This window comes from Muscardinus avellanarius, assembly GCF_963383645.1.
Source record: "Muscardinus avellanarius genome assembly, chromosome: 4".
Classification (NCBI taxonomy): Eukaryota; Metazoa; Chordata; class Mammalia; order Rodentia; family Gliridae; genus Muscardinus; species Muscardinus avellanarius.
Window position 1 is genome coordinate 30,728,810 of NC_137789.1, and position 12,634 is coordinate 30,741,443.

General features: G+C 35.7%; 1 pseudogene across 1 annotated transcript in view; it reads right to left on the reverse strand.

Annotated features, from left to right (window-relative positions):
- Positions 1-4,016: 4,016 nt before the first annotated feature.
- Positions 4,017-12,634, reverse strand: part of LOC308262277 (large ribosomal subunit protein uL30-like) — a 147,985-nt pseudogene continuing 139,367 nt past the window's right edge. The window contains exon 4 of the transcript in view: positions 4,017-4,104. The product of the transcript in view is annotated as a large ribosomal subunit protein uL30-like (transcript). The remainder of the gene's footprint in view (positions 4,105-12,634) is intronic.

Consider the following 12,634-nt stretch of genomic DNA (forward strand, 5'->3'; position numbering starts at 1 on the left):
CAGCCTCAGCTACTTAGTGAGGCCCTCTGCAACTCAGTGAGACCTGGTTTCAAAATAAAGAATAAAAAGTAGGGCAGGGGGTGTAGCTTGGAGGTCGAATGCCCCTGGGTTCCATTCCAAAAAAAAACCCGCAAAAAAAAAAAAAAAAAAAAAAAACTGGGACAACTTATAACAAATGTCTGGGAGCGATCATTTGGTGATGAGTAAATATGACCACAACCCTGTTGAAATCATATCATATTATAATCCATTATAATGCCACAAGGTACCCCTAGTACACTGAATGCATCTGAATATTATGTGTTAATTTGTAAATATATAAATATGTTATGTGTGTAATACATATCTATGTACACATGCACATGGATATGCATGTATGTATATTCATTTATATGTAAATTATATGTTTATATGATGCAATTACATATCCTTACATATAGGTACATGTATTTGGACGTATGTGCATGTGCAAACACAAAGAGGCACTCAAGGAATGTTAACAGTATTTCAAAGAGCTCTCCAAGGGACTAACCACAGACTAATTAATCCTCTATTTGTTGTTATAAATTGTTAAAAAAATGTCTATATAGGCCAGGTCTGGAACCAGCAAGGCCGGGCCTGGAGCCTGTCCCATGGCAGGGCTGGGACCAGGGCCTGCTCCACAGCAAAGGGCCAGCAGTTCCCTGCAACTGTGTGTCCAGGAAGCACTAGAAGCTGCTGCTGCCTCACCTCATCTCTCAGCAGTTTCCCAGATCCAAGTGATCTCCATTAAAAAAAAAAAATTGGTTTTGCGTGGATCATCTTGTCAAAGTTACTCACCTTCTGGCTTTTAGAATTTCAGTAAGTGGGAATAAGTGTGAAAATAAAAAAAAGACTTTCAAGGTAAAAAGAAACTGTAATTGATCAGATGTGGAGAAATAGAAACTCTAATACATTGTCAGTGGGAACACAAGTTGGTGCAACCACTTTGGAAAGCAGTATGGAAGATCCCCAGAAAAAGGAAAATGATCTTACCATATGATCCATCAATACCACCTCTGAGTATATACTGGAAAAAATGAAACCAAAATATTAAACTAATGCAAGAGCAACCATGTTCATAGCTGCACAGTTCACCATTGCCAAACTGTGGAACCAGCCAAGATGTCCTTCAATTGATGAGTGGATTACAAAACTATGGGATGTGTACACAATGTAATTTTTCCCAGCCAAAAGGGAGAACAAAATTATGATATTTACAGTAAAATGTCACAAAAAATAAGAAATCAGATGCTTTTCCTAATGTGCAAAAACTAGGGAGAAATGGGTAAAGGAGGAAGTCTAGATGAAGAAGGGATCCTATAGAGGAGCAATTAAGGTGACCTATCTGAGGGGATGGGAGGGGGAAGAGGGAAATTCTTTAATGCACATGATGTACTTAAACATATCAAAGTTAATCAGGAACCCAAGCATGGGAAAGAGGGAGGGGAAAAAAAGAGTTAGGGATTGGGTAAGGGCTGATTGGGTAATGTATGCATGTGTATCTCCACAAGTTTTTTTTAATCTCATTAAGATGTATGACTACAATGCGCCAATAAAAATTTATTTTAAAAATGTCTATATAAGTTATGAAGGATTCTAGGCTTTTCAGTAGTGTTACTACACAGAGGTATTTTATAGTAAGTAACTTTCTTTCCTTAAACATAATACTAAGGTTTCAGAAAACAATAGGCTGTATAATTCTTAAAGGGTTGTCCAAATACTTTCTAATGAGTAAGCATGAAAAAGTTTTTATCACAATAACTCAGATAAAAAAGTAATTTGATGCCGGGCATGGTGGCGCACGCTTGTAATCCCCATGCTTGGGAGGCGGAGACAGGAGGATCGCGCTGGTTCAAAGCCAGCCTCGCTGGCTTAAGAGACCCCGTTTCCAAATAAAAATATAAAATAGGTCTGGGAGTGTAGCCTGGAGGTATAAGGGTTTCCAGGGACCCCAGTACCACCAAAAAAAGTAATTTGATTAAATAATTTCATCAAAGATTAGTAGTATTAATCTTCAATCTTGGGATCATAGGAAGTTGAAGAGCTTGGGGTGGGGTGGAGTAGAGCAGATTCACTGTATAATGGTTACCAACTTGTTTTGAGTCCAGTGGAGCAGAATACACTCATATGTAGCACATTACATGAAACAGATTTGTTATTTGCAGATAGGCTCAAGGAATAAAGGGAGTCTATGACCCACTATATCCCAGTCCCCCAGGCTTTGAACATCTGCTTGAGGTGAAAGAGTCTTCATTGCACATGCTCCAAGTGGACAGCAGCTAAGGGATCATAAAAGGTAGTGGGCCCTGCTTATATACCTTAGAAATTGAGAATCTCTGGGAAAAGCCAGAAGGACATTCTACTTTTAGGGCAGAGAGGGACAAAAGTACAGGATGTTTTGGTCACTTTCTCTTAACTAAAGATGTTATTTTCTCTACAAGCAACAGGAAAAAGGTCAGGACTGTTTCGTACAGTTCTGCTTTATCTCTGGACATTGCATTTCCTGCATATTCTAGTTATTCTTATGAAATACAAGCAAAAAATGAGAAGAACCAGGTCAGTCCATATCCACCCATATCCAGGGAACACTTCAACAGGGGACAGATTCTTGCTTTATAGTTCTCATAAACTCTAGTTAATACAGAGATTAAAGACCAAATAAACAATACGCTGTTCCAAGATGACAAGTGATTTTCACTGGTATGATAATTTCTTGCCTCACAGATTTTATTTTTACTTGAACTATTGAGAACAGTAAAGACTAGTTAGTTTAGTTAAGGTGAGAAAAAATCACTGTTTTCTCTTTTTATAGATTACTTTGCATGAGTTCAGAAAAGCTGTCTCTAGCTGACTTTTGAAAATGGGATATGCTTTTAGGTTCTGCCAGAAAATATTGTGAGAGTATTACACAATTATTCAAAAAATCATTGAATATGCCAACCACATTGTCACACTGTAACCACAGTATTTGGTAAACTGAGATAATAGAATTACAGATTTGAAGACAACATACACAGCAACTTAGCCAGACTATGTTTCAAACTAAAAAATAGAAAAGTATAGGCATATAACTAAGATGTAGGATGTCCTTGGGTTCAACCCCCATTACCACATAAAAGAAAGAAAAAAAAGAAGGAAGGAAGAAAACTATTGCATAGAATTCAAAAAAGGAAGCTATAGTTTTTATATTTATTTCATTCCTTGAAAACTTATTGATCCTTTAGAGTAAGCTCTTTTACTGTTCTATCTATATCCCCAGGTGGAAATGAGTTTAAAAGAATCTCATTAAAACAAGTGGATCCAAAAATAAATGCAAAAATGTAGTTCTTATCTCCCAAGTCTAAAATTGCAATTAATTCAACTACTTTTATACATTAAGATGGAAACACTGCTGTCAATGGAAATGAAGTTTCTAAAATACAAAAAAAATATTTTCTACTTTTGCATCTCTATTGAGAAAATGAGAATATCTGCAGTAGTGTCTTATCTATGACAGCTGTTACCAAGTACTTGTGACTCACTAGCCATGGTAGTTGGACAGCAAATGTCTGCTATTTTCCTACTATCTAATATATCCTTTCCACATGCTTCAACTATAATGAAAAATCAGTGAACCTTAATAAACATATATCTTAGTTTTCTTTTTCCCGAATTTTAGTTTTATCCTAACAAGAAAAAATATTTCTAAATAACCTCAGTGTGTTATTCAAAGGCTGAAAAAAAGTTTATAAAAGATACACTAAAGAAGGTCAAAGGCCAGAGGCTTTGAGGGCTTCCTTAAAACTATCATCATATGTGTGTTATCTACCTCCAAAACTGTAATTCTACAGTTAAAAAAAAAACTATGCTGTAAATGGGCAGTTGGTCCACGTTAGCTATTCAATGCAGTTCATCGAATGTGTTTTTCCTGATGCAGCTGAACTGAACTTATTTCCTGAGAGAATCCAAGAGGTCAAATTCATTATTGCAAACTGGAATCTAAAATAGAAGCTCTATTATCTGAAGTCTCTGCTCTCGTTATCCATGGCATACTTCAGACTGCTTCCAGCTCTCACAGATGGAGTAGAAGTTGAATGGTCATTCCTTAAACATGACCAGAAAAATACACTTCAAGAAATTTACAGATTTACCAAATAGTGACTAACAATATCCACATAAAGACTAGCAGAGTGGAATGGCTTTTGAAAAATTTCAAAAGCATTTCCACTGACTCATGGGGACTTTGTCAATATTTGAGAACACTGTGGAAGCTAGAATTAATTTTACTTAGATATAGTTTAAATAGATACAAAATGTTATGAAAGACTCCATCTCACAGAAATAGCACTAGTTTATAACCTTATATACATTTTCAGGATTGTCGGTTTTTAAGAGTAGCTGCGTTTTGGAGGCCCAGACACAAGAACTAGTGTTTTCTAGATGGTAAAAATACAACAATTTATTTTGAACACTTAAAAAATAATTAAAATATTCTTTAAATGATACATTAATACTCATAGCTATTTAGGGAATGGTTGTTATCTGTTAGGCAGATAACATAGATTCCTTCAAAAATGGGTGCTTTTTTCTCCTATATTACAGATAAAAAAGTTAAGTGTCAGAGAACAATTTGTCTAAGATTATTCAAACCCATGATTTGAGAGGTATTTTTTGTTCTCCTTATAGTTTTCAGGAATGGCTTATAATTGTATTTGGCCTTTTCAAGAGAACAATGTGGGAGGGAGGGAGGGAAGGAGGAAAGGAGGGAGAAAAGGAAGGAAGGAAGGAAGGAAGGAAGGAAGGAAGGAAGGAAGGAAGGAAGGAAGGAAGGAAGGAAAAAGTATAGAAGGGAGGATGAGAAAAGAGGGAAAAAGTTCAGAAGTAAGGAAGGAGAGAAGAGGAAGGAAAGGGAGGAAGTAGAGATTTTTTTGTACTAGGAATTGAACCCAGAGGCTCTCTACCTCCAAACTATACCCACAGCTTAATTTTATTTCTCATTTGAAAACAGGGTCTCACTGGTTTGCTGAGAGCCTCACTAAGTTGCTGAGGTGGGCTTTGAATTTATGATATTCCTGTCTCAGCCTCCCAAGCTCTGAGATTACACAGGCACCACCATGCCCAGGGAAATAAAAGATTTTATTTGTTAATTAACCACTGTAAAGAAAAAATTTGAAGTTGTTCATTTCTGTTTTTAGCCAAGATAAAGTAAAAGTAGAGAAAGTACATAAGATAGAAAGTTAAATGGGTAAAAAAATGTGGTCACTTGGGAAAAGTAAACAGGCATCTAGGCAATACTAAGTGTTTAGACAAATACTAGTATTTTATATTGGCAAATCAAAAGCTGTGGTTGGGATCTAGGTAAGTCCTAGTATTTTTTCCAAGAGTTAAACTCTGTCTAAATGATGGAGAAGTTACTGCAGTTAAGCAACAGCTTTTATTTTCTTGCACAGTTTGAATATGGTGGAGCCAGTGAGACTCTTGAGGATATCCTCCTAGGAGGAATGAGCAGCCAGTATCTGCTCTTCCATTTGGACCAGTGGCCTGACAACCTTCAATTCCACTTTACTGTTGGACAAGACTTTGTGAAGAAAACTCTTCTTTTTTCTAACTACACTTCCGGTGAAGAAAAATAGAAACACCCGTGTTGAAAATGCTTTGAAAATATATTTATAGCCTATATCTAGTATCACTGAACAACTTCAAAGTGAAAGTCCATTTATTTTTTTAATAGTAGAAGCTTGTTTCACAGAGTCAACTCATTGAATGTAGAAAAATCCTGTCCTCCTCCATGAAGCATGACTTGAAACATATTACACGTGTTTGTTTTTAGTGTGCATATTTTATAACAAAATAATCAGCATTTCGCCATGATCCATAAATTCTATTTATATTCTAACAACTCTTTTCAATATTTTTGCTTTATTCTTAGAATTATATAACTTTTTCACTACTAGGGGATTGAACGTTTGAAATGTATATTAAATTATTTTTTCAAAGAATTTAACATGATAGTGCATTATCATGATAATGATTTAACTATCTCATCATTCTTTAAAATAGTTATGTCATATAATAACAGGATTTTTGTGTAATTACTCCAACTTTATCTGGCCATAGGGCCAAAATTCCATCCCAGATGATCAATATGGAGGTAGGCAATTGTGAAGGTACACAGGTATATGTCATTTATGTTAACTATTCATTAGTTGAAATTCCTCCAAAAGTTTACAAAACCTACTTCACAAATTTTCTCATATACTACAGAATTTGAAAATGCCAGAAAGTCACATGTGAAGCTCCCAGGCATGAGTTAGCAAATAGGTAAGCTGCATTCATCAAATTGTACTTCTCAAGTCTCAAATCAGGAGATACTAAAACAAAGGAATGGTAGAATACTTGGAGTCAGTAATATTATCTGAGGTCTGGAAATAGCCAGACGTATAGTCCACACTTCTTTAGCTAATACTAATCTTGATAGAAGAGTGACTTCTCTGTGCCATCTCTGAGATGCGATTTGGGACATATTTTTCCAATTACATAGTCTTATCAGTTTGAGTGTCCATAATCTTATTTATCTGATGAGTACCAAAATTCTCTTAGTAAAATAGGATCTCTGTTGTAATCTTAAATCTACTTTGTGCTGGGCATGGTGACACACACAGCTACTGAGTGAGGCTCTCAGCAACTTAGTGAGACCCTGTTTCCAAATAAAATATAAAATAGGTCTGGTAGTATAACCTGGAGGTAGAAAAGTCCCTGGGTATCACAAGGGCTGATACTGGGTATCACCCCCAGTATCACACACACAAAATTTTGCTTTGCAAGCTTTTGATTCTTAAAACACTACAAACTGACCAGTAAACACTATACACTGCCACTCAGCATGATATTTCATATACAGCCAACATGGAGCCTTTAAGAACTGAAGAATAAAACAAGAATCTGAGGTTATACATGCCAGATGTCATATATACAAAAGATGAAGAAGAAAAGTCACCTTAATATATATAGATATGAATCTCTGTATTTCCTAAATTTAATGTTAAGCACAAAATGCCCACTGTTGTTGTTTTCCTTAAACAAAAGGTGTTCAGGGACTGTGGAATGTCTTAGCCCAGGTATATTTGATCCAAAAGCCTGCCCTACCTCTGATTAGATACTTCATTTCTAAGAAGATATCAACCCCTGTACTTTTGGAATATTAAAATAAATCCAAAGCAGAAAAATGGTGGACTAAAGGAATTTATTTGTCATATGCCAAAACATTACGATGTCCATTTATATACTTTCTCGTGTCCTTTGGGGGTGGGAATCCACATGTGACATTGGCATCTGGTAAAATCCATGACTAGAAATAAAGTATCAGTGATGCACAAGTAGTAAAGTATGTATTTTATTCTTAAGAGTATTTACTTTCTATTCTTATTCTAGATTACTTACTTAAGAGTATTTATTTAAGAATATTTACTTTCTACTCTTGTTCTAGATTACTTTCTATGATGGTGCAGCCTAATTTATTCTATGTGATATAAAACATTTTTATTATTTCTCACAGCCTCTACCTACCCAAGGTGAGACATCTGATATCAGAATTTGAAAATTAGTACTCTAGATACTTACCAAATACAATATTTGTGAAATTATGCTGATAAAATATTTGAGGGAAATTAGTCTTATGGGAACTTTCTTGAACTTCACTGCTTGTAACTGTGTGAATGGGCCAGGGAGAACTGGAGGCTCTAACAGTGACTGCTGCAAACCAGCAAGGAGCTTCATCTTTTTCCACTGTCTTAGATAATGTTTTCTGCTTTGCAAGAGTGCACTCCAGAGAATTCTGAAGTTGAAGAGACAGAGATTTTCATGCCATCGGTTAAATTATCAATAAATACCAGTGACAATTCTACACAAAGTAAAATCCAATTTTAAAGACATAAATCTTGAAATCCAAGCTGGTTAAAGAATTAAGGAGATGGAAGGACATAAGAAAGAAACATTTCAAGCAATGCTATGTTCAAATACAAAGTTATCTTTTATGAAGTATCTATTCAATTCAGTTGCCCATTTCTTGATTGAGTTATTTGTTTTGCTAGTGTAAAGTCTTTTGAGCTCTTTGTAGAACGTGGTAGCTGGGGAAATTTCCTCCCATTCTCTAGGCTTTCTCTTTGGATTCTTGATGGTGTTCTTTGATAAGCAGAAACTTTTTAGTTTGATGCTATTCCAATTGTTAATGGGCAATAGATTAATAAAAACATGCTCAACATCATTGGTAATCAAGGTGATGCAAATAAAAACTACACTGAGATTCTATCTAATCCGAATCAGAGTGGCAAGCATAAAGAAGTCAAATAACAACAAATGTTGGCAAGGATGTGGGGAAACAGGAACTTGTCTACACTGTTGGTGGGAGTGCAAGGTAGTTTACCCACTATGGAGATCATTATGGATATTCCTTAAAAAAAATGGGAATGGATCCACCATATAATCCAGCTATACCACTAGTGGGTATCTTTCCAAAGAGATTGAAATCAGAAAACTAGAGTAACATATGCATACCCATGTTCACATCAGCACTATTCACAATAGTCAAAATATGGAACCAAACTAGGTATCCATCAACAGATGAATGGATTACAAAATTATAAGAAATGCACACAATGGAATTCTACTCAGCAATAAAGAAGGACAAAATCATGTCATTCATAAGAAGATGAAAAGACCTGGAGAACATTATTTTAAGTGAGATTAGCTAAATATAGAAAGAGAAGGGACATATGTTTTCTCTAGTACACTCAAGCTAGGAAGTATTAGGGATACCACAGGGACTTCAGATAATGAAGGGGAAACTTCAGTGAAGCCAGGAATGAAGGGTAGTGGAGAAAGAAGACCGAGGTTCATTAATAAAAAGCTACGTGTGACTATGTGTGTATATGTGAATATAACATTGTTATCCTGAACACTCAGTATTGGGAGAAAGGGAAAGTGAGCGGGGATACCAAGCACTGTGTGAATATATGTCATTGTCATCATGATCCATATTATAATGTGAGACCATAGTGCACCATTAAGAAACAAATATAAAGTTATCAATACCAGTTTCAATATTATACACAGGTAAAGAAAGGAGGCAGAGTGGGACCTGGAGGAAAACACATCAGTGCTGTGTGGATGTATGCTTCTATCACTCAGAATCTCATTTGGATGTATAATTGCAATGCACCAATAAAAAAAAAAAGGAGAGAAGGAATGATAGATTTTGTAGTCTCATCCTCATCTCCAGTTCTGAAGCTTCCCATCACCAAGGATAAGTTGAGTTAATTTTAGAAAGTGATAAAGGAAAATAGATCAGACTCATAAAAGCAACTTTTACCTAGAGATGTTAAGTTTAAATAACTAAAGTGAATCCCTGCTTGCACCGATATCTGCATATTAAATGATTAAGTAATACTATCATTTTTTGGGTAAATAATCCTCAGAATAATATTCCTTGTCCATGGCTCTTGTGAGAAGTGATCAAATCTCTTGTGAGTTGTCCTCCTGAGAAATAATCACATCTTTTGATAAATTCCCCTGCCCTATGGGAAGAAAAAATAATCTGAAATAAGATTTGTATAATGCTACCTGACTGAGAAGCAAAAACTGTGCCCACTGAAATTTTTCATAAGTTGTTTTTGGTACTTATATTTACTGAATAATTGTGTTAAATGTTATGAATTCTGCACTTGGTTGAGATCAGTTCTTCAATGAAACACTTGAATTACAAAGCATGATGTAATTACTTCTCTTTCTGAAAGGAAATGCATCTTGTATATTATTGGGATCTTTCAGAACCCTGCATCTCCACAGTAGAAACTTTCATACAAATACAACTTTGCCCACTTATTTCAAGGCTAGCATGCTGATAGCTGACAGTCTTGTGCATATATATAGTTTTATACTATGAGAAAAATATATTACTCTTTTATAGCTATGATTCAATAATAAGGGCTATATAATTTGCCACATCAAACCTCAGTTGGATCACGAAAGCTCCAGTCATTCCCTTGAAACGAAATGTTCCAAAGATGAACAGTGCTCTCCTGTGATCAAAGAAAGGAACTACTTGCACCATAAAATAGATAATTACCGCTGTTTTATTGCCAGTGCTTCACCTTCTGTTTTCTTATGGTTATTAGCAGGATTATCTTTTATTTCTACTATGTCCATTATCACTCAAAAAAAGCTTTCCTCTTTTTTTTGAAAGTGAAACTGTTACTATGCTAATTATTTTATTCACAGAATTAGGGTTGAAGTCCTAGCTCATTTTTACCTTTGTTATAGTCAGAGTGGAGCAGTTTGTGAAAATAACAAATCTTTCTAAAATGCATCACATAAATGTGGACAAATCGAAAGAAACTTTACTTACAACGCTGTCTTGTAGGAGTCAACGTGCTCATGTAAAATTGGAGCCTTGAATTTTGTCATTTGGTTAGTTTTGCCTTTTAGCAAAAAAAAAAAAAAAAGAAAGAAAGAAAAGAAAGCTTAATGCCTCAGATGCACAAAAGGAGCATCTATAGCTATTTGGCATTTCAAACACCTACAATTTGCAAAGCATCAAACTCTATCTATTGCCCAAAAATAAATTCTATTTCCATTAAGAAATAGAGGTTTAGGCTCCTACCAAAGATGTTCTATTATTCATCAGAGTTTCCTGAGTTTCTGTAAAACCACCACGATTTCCACTGACACATTTATCTATCAGCTGATGTCATTTTGGTAAGAAAAGGAGGGGAGCAAGGAAACTTGTTCCCTGTGAGTACTGATCCAGAATGGACCACAAACAGGTCTGTCTGTCTGTCTGGACAGCCTTCTTAGAAAGAGTGAAAGAGTAAACTCAGTTGCTACATAATCACCTGCCACCTAGATTAATGTCTCATGGAGAAGGCTAAAAGGTATGTCTTTTAAGATGGTAGGCACATATTTATCCCATAAATCACCCAGCAAGATTTCTGAGAAACTCCCTTACTTACTTCAATTGATAGAAATCCAGTTACTGTTTATCTGGAATATATATATATATATATTTGGAAAACATAGGTATATAGGTACATATGTAAGCAGCTTATAAAACCATCATTATGGAGCTGGCATTTACCAGCTGTGGTTCATGTAGAAGTGCAGCTGGCCTTAACTGCAGCTGGAAGATATTAGAACAGACACCTGCCACACACCTGTTACAACTAAATCTGATAATGCCTAATAGCAGGGAAACAAGGGATCGATTTCCAGGAAAGGAAATCCCTTGGGGGAAGGAGTGGAAACACCTCATGGAAGATTGCAAGAATATGACTTGTGAACTTAGGTGTACATCTTGTTATCTGAGCAAAGAGAATGCCAATATCTAGGGGAACCGCAGGCATAAAAATGTTCACTGGTTAAATCAATGCTTCATTGAAACACATTGCTGTTTGAGGTTTTCAAGAAGACTAAGAGCATGGATTGTCTATATTTCATGAACATGAAACTGTGAGGCAGTAAAACTTTGGGTATTACCAGTTATACTGCAGTTAAAGTTAAGAATACCAGAGGAAGGAGGGGTGGTGCAAAGTAGAGAGAAAAATAAGTCATTTTCTCACAGTAATAATTAATTTTCCAAGTAATGAAAACATAACAAATCACAAACAATTCTGAATTTTTTTGTCCAGAAAAGAAAAATTTATCTAAACAAACATGGATAGTATATAGATAGCAGTACCTACTGCTCCCCCTCTTTATACTTTGTGAATTAAAAATGCAGACCCTCACCCCAATAGTCTCAAATGCCCTGTACTATTATATATGTAATAATAAAATGAATATTGAATATTTTATCTAAGCCAGGCATGGTGTTGCATGGTTGTAATCCCAGCATTTGAGAGGATGATACAGGAGGATTGTGGTCTGCAAACAGCCTCAGCTATTTATTGAGGCCCTTTGCAACTCAGTGAGACCCTGTTTCAAAATAAAGAATAAAAAATTGGGCTGGGGGTGTAGCTTGGAGGAAGAATGCCCCTGGATCCATCCCCAGTACCGCAAAAAAAAAAAAAAAAAAAAAAAAAAAAAAAAAAGAAAGAAAGAAAAGAAAATAAATTCACCTAAGCCAAGGATGGTGGCTCATACCTATAACTGCAATGCTTGGGAGGCTGAGACAGGACGATTACAAGTTCAAGGGCAACCTCAGCAATTTCATGAGCCGCTCAGCAACTTAGTGAAATCCTGCTTCATAGGAACATGGCCAAGATCTAGCCAATAAATTTCTTCTCTAAATTTGGAAGTTAAACTGAGAAAGAGAGGACATGGAAACTTCAGAAACTCTTGACTGCTTTTTCACCACTGTAAGAGGCAACAAAATAGGCTAGCTCATCTGGAGGGTATGTCGGGCAAAAACAAAGAAAAGAGAAGGAAGCACTTCTTTCAAAATGTGCTCGAGTGAAAAATAGGAGACAGAGAATGCCAACTCCACTCAAGACATGGCTTACAATAGCCTCGGGGCCAGCCAACATTACAGCCCCAAGTTCTAATACTCAGCATGGCTTCCTTTTTTCAAGTACACATTTTTGCTTCAAGGAGAGCAAATCAGTCTTTTCTTCTGCCAACCAAAAGTATTATAAGACATTGT